A 13,526-nucleotide genomic window follows, 5' to 3' on the forward strand; every position below is an offset into this window, starting at 1 on the left:
AGAACAAATGGAGAGATCGGCGAAGGAATTCTCTTTAATCGATTTCTGATTCTATAGAGAAAAAGCTTGATGTTTCAAGTACGATAAACCTTTGGTCAATTAGCAACGAGAAAAGGGGATGTTGTACGTCGCGAGGGATGAAACTTTATCATCCTCTGGCTACCGGCTTTCCATTAGCAAGCGTTCGTCGACGATTTTTCAGCGTCAGATTTTTCAATGAGCCAACAGATCGGTACTACCCGGTAGGGAACGTGCTTGCAAGAAGATAGATACTTACTTAGAACTCTTTACATCAGGAAGGCTTTTTATCCGGCGCGGTTTAGGTTAGGTTTAGATCGTAAAAAACTGTCGGTCGATCGGCTACGATTCGCGGACCAAAGAAAGGAGGAAACGATAGCGAACCTGGTTGACGTTAAATTTATGACCATCGCTAAGCACAGAAACTCTCCCCTATCTTTTTTATCGATTCCCAAATCCTGCCAAGTGATTTTCACGGAAAGACCGCCCGGGGAAAGTGGATGTGAAACGCGCGTGGAATTAATTGAAACGAAAAGCGTCGAATTAGCCGCACACCGCCAGGTGATCCGTTACAAAACCTTGAAGAAAAATCGGATTTTTTTTTTTAATAGCCAATGGCTTTTTCGACGATTCCCCCGGTTGCTTTCCCGATGACGCTCGCTCATTAGACGCGGCCGATAATTGGAACGAAGGGAAAAATTCGCTCGAATATGGTAGACAGCCGATGTGTCGTATACGAGGAATCGAATTTTCCTGCGATCGGAATTTTTGTCAGTTGACTGACCATTATATAGATCCTTCGTGAATTTCAAATTAAAATCGGTGAAGTTTGAACGGAGACGTGACGGTATCATCGTGATTTCCCAAACGTCGATTCGATCGATATTCTGTTGGATTTGAATTTTTTTGTAAAGTAAAATAATCCCCTTTCGTAACGATAAAAGGCGCGCTAACGAACCGAAATTATTTTTCTTCTTTTAATATGTAACCTATGCGTCCTTTTTTCATTTCATGAATCAGTTTCATATTGAAGCTATCTATTCGTTGTTGCACATACGATGAATCATTAATTTAGTCATCCAAAATCAGAAAATGTATCTCCGTCCTTATCTTAGTTTCTACTCTCACAATAGGATCGATGTATTCCAATATATTCCGTACTATTGTCATCATACTATATCGAGATTATGCGCCATAATGATCCTTATTAACGCGATATTAGTACACGTATCTGGTGAGTTGCACGCGTTGTGATTAGCGCACAGACCTGTTTGTCCCTGGCTGTCAACTCGACTCTCTCTCTCTCTCTCTCTCTCTCTCTCCCCCCTCCTTCTCCCTCTCTCTTTCTCTCTCTCTCTCTCTCTCTCTCTAGAAGTTTCGCGACAAAATGCCTTTTGTCGATCGCTGTAGTGGCAAACATGCGTTTAACTTGGCGAGCTTCGTTGCATCGAAACCGACAGAGTGAGAGAGAAGTGGCTGAGGCGCGGCAGACGATGGAAGGGGACTGGATGGACGACAAGGGTCAGCTGATAGCGGACAATTATCTCTCAGTTTAACCCGAGCGATCCGTGCCTCTAGCCGCGATGTTGTAAAACATTATTGTACGCAGTCGGTCGATCGTCCTGGGAAATCAGCTTTCGTGAAATATTCGAGGAAACGGGTGTTTGCGGTTAATCGAACTTTCCTTTGCATACCAGTGACGATAAAAAATACCGTATACTTGGTGCTTTTAAAATGTTCCGTGTTTAAAAATGTTCAAAATTGATATATCACGTTGGACGTTTTTATCAAAGTTTCAAATCTAATTTGGATGTCTTACACGATGGATGACACGGTAAGAGGATATCAGACAGCGATGGAATAAATTGTTCGGTGTATTTTAGTCGCCGGCAAACACGATATATTTCCGTCCTTTTATCGGTGCAACTGCCTTTTGCGGTATTATGTCATCGGTTGTATTAGATTCCGCGACGTGGCACGGCGCGCCATTACCTATCCCCTTGTGTTTTCCGTTACGAATTGCAAGCTGTCAATGATAAGGACCCGTACTTTTCGTAGAAGGAATGGTATCGTGTAACGAATCGAAATTGGTTCTACCGTATGCCTCTTGTTGCACTTCGAAGAATTCCTATGTCGTTCATACATTTTATTATTTCAAGTTTTCTACCGTCGCGCAAGACAAGAATATCTTTTGATCCGATGAGAAGAAGTGATACGCTAAAGAACAGTTTAATCGAAGCAGTCGTTGAGAATACGCTATAGAAAGCGCATCAACTTACCCTTGAAAATTACCATTTTATACTAATCGTTTTCTAAAGTCGAGCCAACGTTAAAAAATATTCTTTGATTAAAATAACAAATCGACAATTCTATCCGATGCTTTGTAAATCAATTTATATCAACGAATTAACAAGATACCGTTTCTCAACGTTCAACGATTAAACAATTTAAGAACTTTATTATCTACAATTCTGTTCCTTCTCGCTTCTTGCGTTATGTAATTTCGCCTTTGCTCTATCCTTATATTATAGATATATCTTCGATTTGATAGCATATCGAATCCCGGCTTCAATTCGATCGCGATTGCAATATCGACATATTTATTTTAACGTTATACACGTCGCGTTTCATTTCTTTGGCTTGTGCGCTCGCTCTATCGCAAATTTTCCGACCGCGATTCCGAACAATTCGAAGACTAAATTTTATTTTACTTCAGAAAAACTTCGTCTTAGTTCGTATTTCATATTTTACGTATTAAGGATATTGTACTGTGATATAGAATACGAGTTAAACTAGAGGGTTAGGTTTCGAAATAATTAAAGGAAAATGCAACGCAAACGTACTCGGTTATCGAGCCACCCTTAATTAATTGAACTTCACCTTCGTCGGATAAGAGGCAGTCGAGAAAATAGCAGGTTAGGATGTTGCTCGTGGGCCACGCTATTCCACTACTTTCCACCGGAATCGAGATTTCTCGTTAGAGGTTAATTCGCACAATTGGAGCGGTTGCCATCTTAAAACGACTGCCTCTTTCCTCTTCGCCATAGTGTCATTCCCCTTGCTAGCCTGGCAACGGTTTCCCATTTCGGATACAGGTTTACCCTCTGACGCGACCAGACGGGAAAACAACCGGAAACGGAAGGGATGCAGAGACACAGAGAGGAAAAGCCACAGAGAGACAAAGCAACGCTAACGATAGAAAAATGCAACAGGAGCGTTTAAAACGCAACAGTAAACAAAGAAAACATAAAGTGCATCAAGTTGAAAAATTCAGTTTTATTTCGTAGTTTAAACGTAAGAAGAGACAACGCTTGTTCTTAACATGTTACGATCGTTCACGAGTATTAAGACGCTTACAGAAGTCGAAAAAGTCGTTAGAAATTTATTAAAAACCTTGCGATTATCATTTGCTTAGAACTTCTTAATTATTCTTTACATTCATCTTCTTATTCTTTTTTACATCGAAACTTCTTAAATTGGAAGATCGTGGATACTGAAATTTTAGGATCATTTTCTTGTAACTATTACAAATAAATAACTTTTGGAATTATATTTCCAACGTGTTACAAGTTCCACATAATTCTGACCGATTGCATAGTCGTTCCTTTAATAGTGCGAACCAGTTACACGTAAAAAATTAACAGATGTTTCAATATTCACGAACGAGGATAGCTTGGAAATCGGCGTAAAACGTAGAGCGATATAAAATGAATTCTCAGTTGAATTCGCGAATCAAAGCTCCGGGAGGCAAGTTTCTACGTAGCTGTTGCAGGCAAAACGGTTCTGCCTACACCTTGGCGAAGCGCAGGTTCGCGACGACGCACGGGGGAAGGGTTTATGCTTCCTCAAATTAGTTTGTACACGGGAAATTTATCATAACCCCACCCTGGCCTCACTCCAGTAACGTAAATACTATCGTAAACGTGCAGCCGTCGTTTGCGACCGGGCGAGAAGCTGTTTCTCTCGGGAAGAAGGGAGCGAAGAAAGGGAGCGAGCTCGGGTCGATGTGCACCCATTCGGTTGGATTTCCATCCGAGCGACGAGAATCCGTCGCGTTGAATACTCGTCACGAAACTAATGGCCCATTTCCGGCGTTGCGCGCCTTCGACTGTTTCTCAGCTTGCTTTTCTTTTGCCTCCAGCTTCCTCCCCTTCTGTTCAGCTGCTTTTTCTTGCATTCTCTTGTCCGATCAAGGGAGAAGAAGCAACTGTTGGGGGGCAAAAGGCGAACACCAGCGACTCTGACGGACAATTAAGCGAATTGTCTTTCGTGATTCTTGAAAGAACGGTGTCGATCTTCTTCTGTCTTAGCGATAATTGGCCAGGAGTAGACGTTGACCTTCGCGTGACGACCTCTTCATCGGTTGCGAAGTAGCAAGGATTTGTCTTTATCGATGGTGTCATTACGTGGCTTGCGGTTTACTACGCTGGCGCTTGCTTGGCTCCCCTTGCTTGGTTAGAATATAGTCGTAACCTGCGCGATATTAGGTCGTAAAATTGTCATTTTGCGGGATTTGATCGACGTATTTTCACTTGTCCCTGAGAAAGCCCAGGCTTTTCTCTGTACACAGTGTTTCGTCCGCTACTACAACTTCTGTTTTAATATCTTTGCACCGTATTGCAATACCTTTTCCTTCAACGCCATTACGATTATTTTTTTGGGGTAATATCGACGGAAGTACGTAGTTGAAAATGGAAAGAAACCAGAAACGTCCCCAAAAACGTTGACGGTAAACGAACGGTTTTAAAGGATGTGACTGTTAGTGTTTACAGACTGACCATTAAGTGAAACGTCGTCTGTGACAGATACTCGACTAGAGGGTAAAATCGGTGGGTCTGTTAAAAATCGAAGACACGGGAATTGGATTAGAAGGACCTGTGAAAAAGGTCGCGCGGTCGTTTATTCTCTCCTGAACCCTGTCGAGTGAAGCTTAGCCTGAAATAACATCTGGTTGTTGTCAAGTGCTCTTCCTGCTCCAATCGATTCATCTTCGATAAGTTACAAGGTTAGTGATAGGTGCAACGTGCACTCAACGTTATATAAACCAAAGTAACAAGTGATTAATAAATCAATTAAATGTGAAAATCTATAGGTCCAAAAATTTCGACCAACCAATTAACCGTAAATTAACGAGAGCTCGAAAGTTGCATTGGAACTGCGCAAAGGCCGCGTTAAACTTGATCAACGAAAGAAGCAAAATATTGCGTTCAGACCTTAGATGTTCGATTTTTGTAACAGCCAGCTACCGTTGTCTTTTAATTTAATTAACGCGTAATCGATAGACCCTTTCAGGGTTAGGCTACAGCGATTCTTTCTGAAACTTTAGGTTCGCGAGACTTTTTCAAAGGAAAGGCAGACACGAGATAGAGATTCGAAAAATAGTGAACGACGAAGGTAGAACCGGGCGAGACCGGCTAACAGGGGATGAATCGGGGGAACGGGGGGTGTAGATGGAATAGTTCAATGGCCGGAAAGCACAAAACCGATGCTGGAAATAATGCCTCTCGTGGCGCGCGCGGAAAAATCGCAACATGGCTGTCGCGTCACATGCACTTTTCACTTTTTTTCGCGATTCCTCCGCGATTGATTGACAGATCATGCCGTTCCCGGCTGCGTATCTCTCCCCTATCAGGTAATATCCCAAGCCTGGAGGTACGCCGCGTCGCTCACGACTCGAGGAAAATTCGACCAGCTGTCCAGCCTACTGACAGATCATATTTACGAATGCTCGGGTAAACTTTTGTACCCGCGTTTCGGCCATTAACCATGATTTAGGTGCCAGCGAACGAACATTTACACGCGTAACGACGTTGCTCGTACTAATCTTAACCCTCCATGGGCAAATACATTTTCAAACCCTTCATAAGCAGGCTGGGTCTTGTACATCCACGTCCAATTATTTTGCCGCTCTGGACGTTGAAAAGGTCTAAACGATTTTGAAATATTTGTTGGAGTTTCTGCAACGTTATGCAACCGGGTTTTAAATGAAATGTCCAAAAGATTTCTCGGGAAAAATTCTCGCACAACATTCTATGGAAAAGTCACAGTAGCTCGCGAGTAAAATTTCGCTCGAGATTGACTACGGATGCTATTACGACCGGTGACTCTGTATCCACATCGTGGATGTGTATAACTATAAAAGTATTGGATTTTTCTACGAACATGACAATGGAGCACGTGGAATATTCTATATACGGAAGGTAATGTTTTAATCGCGTTCGGGAAAAATAAGTTACTTCGTTAGTCGAATATTCGGGAAAGAGACAAATTTTGGCTATACAGAAATCCGCATAAATTCGAAAGCTCTTCTCCTTTATGCACCGAGTCTATCGATGGGGTTCGTACACGCCTGAATGCCTGTATGCCGCAGTCATCTCGATCATTTTCCCTCGACGCGTCAGCAGTAAACCGCTGAAGCACCTTTTCATCGAGAATTTCACGCGATCGAGCAACACAACGGGCAAAAGAACACGAGCAGAACGAAAACGCTTTATCGCTGGAGATAAAGCGAAGGAGAGGGTTAGAACATCGGCAGAGGTAGCGTACGGTTGAAGACGAAGGAAAAGGGACCGATCTGGACGATCCAATAAAAAGTAATGGTTCGAAAAGTCAGGGGTCTTTGGCGAAAAGTCGCCCCGACACCTTTTAAGCCTGGAGACGAACGTTCTTCCATCCACCCCTTTCGTCGTCCTTTTAGCTTAAACTCGATGCGACGGTGCGATCATCCTCGCGAGACACGAAATTAAGCTGCAGTTAAGTGCAGGCCTGATGAAAAATTAACGGTGACTGCAGGCGCGGATTTCCTTCGTTTCGCCTTTATGGAAATTTCGGGACGAAATTGTTTTCCCTCCCACCGTCTTTCCCCACCCTTCTTCGTCCACCCCTTCCGTGAGCGACGTCTGCCACCATCCTCTCCTCTTTCGCTGTTCGCAACGAAATTGTTTTCGAAATTTATTAGGGCAGGTCTGTACCTACACTCGTCGCGCTCATGACGATTTGTGATTTCAATTATTTCCCGGCTCCTCCGTACTGTCATAGAAATTGGCATAATTCTAAAGCACGACCGGTTACAGACGAAAATTTATCGCGGCGTGGCCAATTGTTTTTCGAACGTAAATGGCTCTTGTTCACCGAGGAAAAGAGAGAATTACGAGCATGGTAATTGTTAGGCGGACATCAATTACCAGCAAGCGGCTATACATGGTAATTTTCCGGAGCAAGGTTTTCCCACGGCTCTTTCATGCTCGACAGATATCGAATGTTTCCAAATGTACGATAGCCGACGATAGGACGATAAAATTGCGGCGTTGCTATCGACGCTCGCCTTATCATAAATCACCGATAGCTACCTCGCTTCGATTATGTAACGTCTCGTCATCCTGCTCACGATACCTAGTCTCCTTTTCTTTTTTCCTCAGATCTCGTCCGTCTTTCAATTTTAACGTCGAATCTAGATACGAGGTACTCGCGACAAAATGGAATTAAAGCTCGCCGATCGGTAAATTCCTGAGGGCTCGATGATTATTTTTTCCGGCAGATTGGCTTCGGAACTCGGACTTCGGTTTCCCCGATAATCATCTTTCCCGTTGACTAAAATTTCCTCGCGTAACTTTGATCTTTCGATCGAGGCATGAAAAAGCAGAGGCAGGCGAGCTTCGTGTCCCGGTAGTTATCAAATGCATTTCATTTTCAGGCGAATTTCATTTTCTCTCGTACGCATCGCGATCCATGCGTGCCACAGCATCGTGTCCCGGAAGAATTTTTCTTTACTTCGTTCGTCTCGCCAGTTTCTTTTCCCATCTACGTACGTACATTTCTCCTCTCTACAACCGGTTCGTTCTTCCCTTCTGTTTCTTGATTTCTCTTCGTCTTGTTCTTCTCCCTTTCTCTCCTTCTTTTCGCATTTATCAGCCGAAAGCTCGAGCCACGGAGGCCGCCCATTATCACTGGAGAGATAATTAAAAAGGCAGGCGCGCGAGAGATATTAAAGCGTTGAAGAGAGGGTAGACTCTTATCAGCGGGCCGTTATCGTTTGACGGCCATGTTGGGGTCGACTTCTTATCCTCTTTGCATCTTTGTTTCTTTACTCCATCCTCGTGTTTTCTCTTTCCTTCTACATATCTCTCTCCTTCTCTGTTTTATCCCTTTCTGTATACATAATCGCTTTTACGTGACAGATTGTAACTATCTGGCCACTTCTTTTTTCCCTACGCGTCTTCGATAATCGAAGGGTCTAGATTATCGGCAGATATCTCGCTCCGCTATTCGTACTCACGATTGTCCAAGATTAGTGAACGAGCCAACACGATCGTCGATCTTAACGATCGATAGCGTCTCCAATGACGTGCAATTTCGTATTTTGGTGCTATTGGTCTAATGTACAGAGCTGGAGGGAAGGCTAAACGAAACGTAGGTCCGTTTGATTGTGACGAATTAAGCGTACTTTAGTTTCATAGAAAGTTTTAGATACACCGATAATTATCGACCGAATTAATTATATTTATCAATTGTGTCGTCTGGATGAGCGAGTACACTAGATAGTCTTGTCAAGTGGTAACAACTTTGATAATCCCAGAAAAGAAATGATCAAATTTCAAATTATCATATTAATTGGACAAGTTGGAAATTATTTAACTATCCCATTGGACGTAAAATTGAAAAATAAATTTATTCGCTAGCATATTATTATTATTAAATATTCGCGCACAAGAGAGGTTTTAGCTGCACGTAGTACTTGGTAGCCAGCGAGTTACCATTTCTTCCAGCAGTTTTCTCTTTATAATATAACGTGTTACGCGCTTTCCTCGGTCCTCGTTGGTCCACAAGACTGGAAGGAGAGCCACGAATACGTAAGCTTGCACGAGGTTGCTTCGTAACGTCCGTGAAGCGGTTGGCTCGTAGCAAAACGTACGAGGGTCTCGATGGTGTAAAAGGTAGAAAAATGGTGGAGATCTTGGCGGGAGGGTGAGAAGGCCCCGGTGACGTCATGCCAGCCGCTCGACATCTTATTTCCTACGTGTCTGATACCACGCGAGTAATCTACAAAAGGAACAGGCCGAACAGCAGCTGCTTTTCCTCTCCCTTTTTGTTTCTTTTGCTTTTATTCCAGCCTACAGAGCTGTCGTGAATGCACGCCAGATCCACCAGGCTGTCCTGCCTCTAATGTAGATCTTTCGTGATACAGTTATCGAGAGACGAGACAGGAAAATTGTGCAGGATCGTCGACACCCAGGAAAAATTCGTTTTTATCGTTATCGAACTTGCAAACCTATATTCCATTCAATAAGAGACCAATTCTATCTCTAGCCTTTCGTTTTCGTATACAGTGACTCTCACCGAACGATTATTCTCATAACGATTACTCAGCGCGTCACGTTAGTCGTTTATCTAGAAATTAGGCCATGTGCCAAATTCCTTCGTGACAAATATTACGTTGTCCGAAAAGTTTCTTTCGTTTTATGCGGAAATACTACACGCACAACGTTTATTGTTTTATATTATTTTGTCGAATTACGTACGATACATTTCCTTCTGTCGGAATAAACACCGCGACGTTTCACAAACTTGGCTTCTTCACTTTTGTACGAAGGTGCACTGTTGTAATAAACACGTTTGCGAAAGAAAGATACTTTTTGGACAGCCTGATATTATAGCTGCTTATGCAGTTTACATGTACCTATTGTCACAGAATCTTACATCGTTTCGTGTAAATATATCTTCTTCTTTTTTTTTTCTTTTTGGGCAAAATAGTTTTTGGCCAATTATCTGAGGATCTAGATAGAGGATTAACACGGAAATACGATATATATGAAAGAGGAGGACAAACTAAAACGGAAAAGTCACATGTACTAAATCAAGAGAAAAGATAACTAACTCTTCATCTGCATAACTTTCCACTTTTTAATTTTGTTTCGTTGAAAAAAGAATTAACATCCAGCATGAAGAACTGTTGGATGATATTGTACAGGCTTGGAAGAGTATCGGAGAATTTCTGAGGATTTTTTAAAACATACAAGCCTAAAACAAACTGCACGAACATAAACGAGCCGGTACGCAGGCGACGTCAGTAAAAAAGAGGTAGCAGACGGCGGGTCGATATACTAACAAGCCATTTTAAAAGCCATTTAGACATACAGCGCGTCGAACTATGGAGAAGAGCGGGGCAGATAGATGTTATAGATCAAATTTATAATCTGGCAAACAGAAGCTTACAAAATCCGTGTGACAATTTGATGCTGGCAACCGCGTGTCGTACGACATAATACGCAAGATGAAACGGATGCGTTAATATTCTTGAGAGAACCGTGGCGTCTATTCGCGTGGGTAGTGACCTACTTCGTGCAGGTGACAAAAGAAAATATAATGCGATGTATATATCGTGAATCACGCCGCATCATCCACGTCCAAAAACGGAATTTTACGTGATCGAATCGTGGTGATAAAAAATATCACGATTGAAATTTCATCGTCTATTTGTCGAGCTTAGATTATCAAAGCTAACGAGGCGACAAATAAAATTGTCAAGGTCCACGAGTATCGCACGGCTGTCTAATCTACGTTCGGTACGTTAAGCCTTTCACACCGGGACAGTGTCGTTCATTTACGAACGAATGAAAAGATTGGGCACAATTGTCTCGTCCTGTATCGGGCCACATGCTATTCCTCCGACCCTACGCGCTTTTAAGGTCAACCAGCCCTCGGCGGAAGTTAGAAAATCCTTGAGGAACGCGCCACGTTCGACCGTGTACCAGATTGATAGAGTACGCGGATTTGAAACGACGAAGAGACAGGTTGGATAACGGCGCGGACGCCGGATATTGTTCGAGTCGAATTAAAAGCATCCAGCCGCGTTGCTGTTCGTTGCGGTCGTCTGCGTGGGCGTGTTTACGCGCTTATTAGTGGTTTCGTTGCTATTAAACCGGCACCCGAAAACAATGGCTCGTCTTGATTGTTTCGAACGTCAATGGGAATGCATCGCGTTTACGCGTAACTTTGTTGCTCATTTGCCGCATTGTGCAAAGTCCATGCTCGAAATTTCCAGCGTCGAGTCTTTATACAAATCGAATTCGTATCTTGCTTTTTCCACGTTTTCCACTGGTATTCAGCTCGGACATGGGTATCGAGCACGGCGGAATTAATTTTTATTGTTAATAACTTTATCGCTAATAATTGCACCGTCGGTGTTTATACGTTTATGGGAAATTGAAACATTCGAAAATATATAGAATTTCGACAATATATAAATACTTATTCGTTTGAGTCTAATTAGAGGCGTGTAACATATTTACGCGCGTGGTAAGAGTTGCCTTGTTAATTTACATATTAGATACAGTTCTTAACGAGGCAAAATTTTCAGTTTACTCGTCTTGGTGGCTAAGATCTTCGCCGGAAGATAGGTTTGTCAGATTTCCTTAATTTTACAATTAAACTCCCTTCGCCCTCTATTAAAACTCGCACCACCCTCGTCGTATCCGCGAGGCCATTACTTTTTCCACGCTGTTCTACCCTGCAGGGCAACGTAATATTAATGCCGTAAAGTTAGCCCACTTCTGTCAGAAAGCTCATTCCGCCGTTATTTCCTCGTGTCATTAATACCGGCCGCATCTTGTAAGCAGGGTTAATTAAAACATTCACGCGAAATTAACAATCTATCCCCGGGGTGGCGATGCTGGACATTTCCCATAGGCTTCCTGAAATTATCCGATTAACGTATTCTTCGTACCCACGCCTCTTTTCGCTTGCAAATTCGCTCGTTATTAATTGCCACGATTATCCTCGGTTAATTCGTCTTTCGAAAAAGTATCTTCTTCAAGGCTGAGTGCTCTATGTAGTTCGAACGTTCGAAATTTTTTCTCGTCAAGGTGTTTGCATTCCAAACACACGAGTATCCAGTTTCATCGTTGATCAATTCAACATAGTTCGACATCTTCGGTGTTTCGATATTACGGCAAACAGTATTTTTAAACGCTAGAGGTAAAGTATGGAATGTGTTTACAAGAACGACTATTATTAGTGCGTTGGCAGTTGCGATAGATAAGAATCAGATAATTTGGATACGTTCCACAGAATGACCGAGCAGATTGACTTTGTAATTTCGACCAGCATTATATCGGCGATATATTTTTTCAAGATCGTGTAGCGCAATATCGATGATTCTCGCTCGTGTTACAGCAGGCGTAGTCACCAATAAAGGAGACTATGCCTAGCGTCGACGCGTTTGCGGCCAAGAACGACGTTATCGATCAAAGGGCTGACTGCGGCCAACATCACGGAGCAAAGGAACGTGCTGTGATCCAAAACACGAGATCCATGGAACGCGGCAAATGTCACGACGAGTCGAGACGAGCAAATAACATAAAGAGTGTGTTTTGCGGAGGAGAGAAAGAGAGAGAAAGAGAGATAGAACTAGAGGATCGTAGTAGTGGCACGTGGGCGACGTTAGCCCACTTTTATCAAAGTTCTTGTCTCTCTCTCTCTCTCTTTCTCTCTTTGCCTGTGGTGACGGCGGCGGCGCCGTTACTTTTCCGCCCTTTCCAACAAAAGAGGAACGAGCTTGCTTGAACGTCGCCGTTTACGAGCACGGCACATCGCTCTGTACACGAATACATATTGCCTGCTGGCGGTAGCAGTGCAATTAACATCACTCCGGCTTCAAACCCTCTGCCCGATGACTGACGAAGGACGAAACGAGCGAGAACTCGCAGAAGAGAGAAAGAAAAGAGAGAGGCAGAGAAAGACCGTCAGAGAGGAGAGTAATAGTTTTCCCAGTCTCTCTCGTCACACGTTTACGCACCTCTCTCTGTAGCCGTCTCTCCTCGTCTCTCCTCGCAACCTCCCCTTAACCAACCCCTCCCCTTCACGGTCTCCATAGCAACCGCTCTCTCTATTCTGTCCTCTCTCGCGTTCTCCCTTTCTGTCCAAGTCGCTCTCTTTATTTTCTCTCTCGTTCTCTGGCCGGCTTCGCCCTTGCCACTCCAACCGTCCCAAAAACATTGACCTTAGCATCGAGATTGCCTCGTGCTCTCTCGCGTACGCATCCCGTATTCATCGGGTCCCGCAGTGAATCGAAAGCGGAAGCGAACCGTCCGATCGAAAGCGTTCCACCCTCTCGGCCGACTATCTCTGTCTCGCTTGCCTCGGCTGTCTCTATGCCGTCTGGGTCATACGACGGAGGCTACCGGACGCGCTCCAATCGAGAACCACTGGGCTAACGACACGTGCACGCTCCTCCCGGCAACGGGTACCGCTCGATCGCTCGATGGCAAGCCTACGTATCGATTTTCCGCGTTCGCGGTCCATTTTCAGCTACGCACCGATGAAATTTTATCGAATTTCGACAGGTAAACGAACGCATTTTGCTAGAACCGCGTATGCGTGGGATGATCTGGCGCGTAAGAAAATTTGTCAGACGCAGTTGCAGCGTCGAACGCTTTTCTCCGCTTCAGTCGTAACTTGGACTCGAGCCACTCGGACGACACATCGATCGACTTGAAAATCGGAAAGCGGAG

General features: G+C 43.7%; 1 long non-coding RNA gene across 1 annotated transcript in view; it reads left to right on the forward strand.

The window, feature by feature from the left end:
- The first annotated feature begins 1,449 nt into the window (after window positions 1-1,449).
- LOC132911122 (uncharacterized) overlaps window positions 1,450-13,526 on the forward strand; it is a 30,756-nt gene continuing 18,679 nt past the window's right edge. Inside the window, exon 1 of the long non-coding RNA XR_009658913.1 lies at window positions 1,450-1,852. This is a non-coding gene — a long non-coding RNA (uncharacterized LOC132911122). The remainder of the gene's footprint in view (window positions 1,853-13,526) is intronic.

This window comes from Bombus pascuorum, chromosome 10 (genome assembly GCF_905332965.1).
Source record: "Bombus pascuorum chromosome 10, iyBomPasc1.1, whole genome shotgun sequence".
In the NCBI taxonomy this organism is placed as follows: Eukaryota; Metazoa; Arthropoda; class Insecta; order Hymenoptera; family Apidae; genus Bombus; species Bombus pascuorum.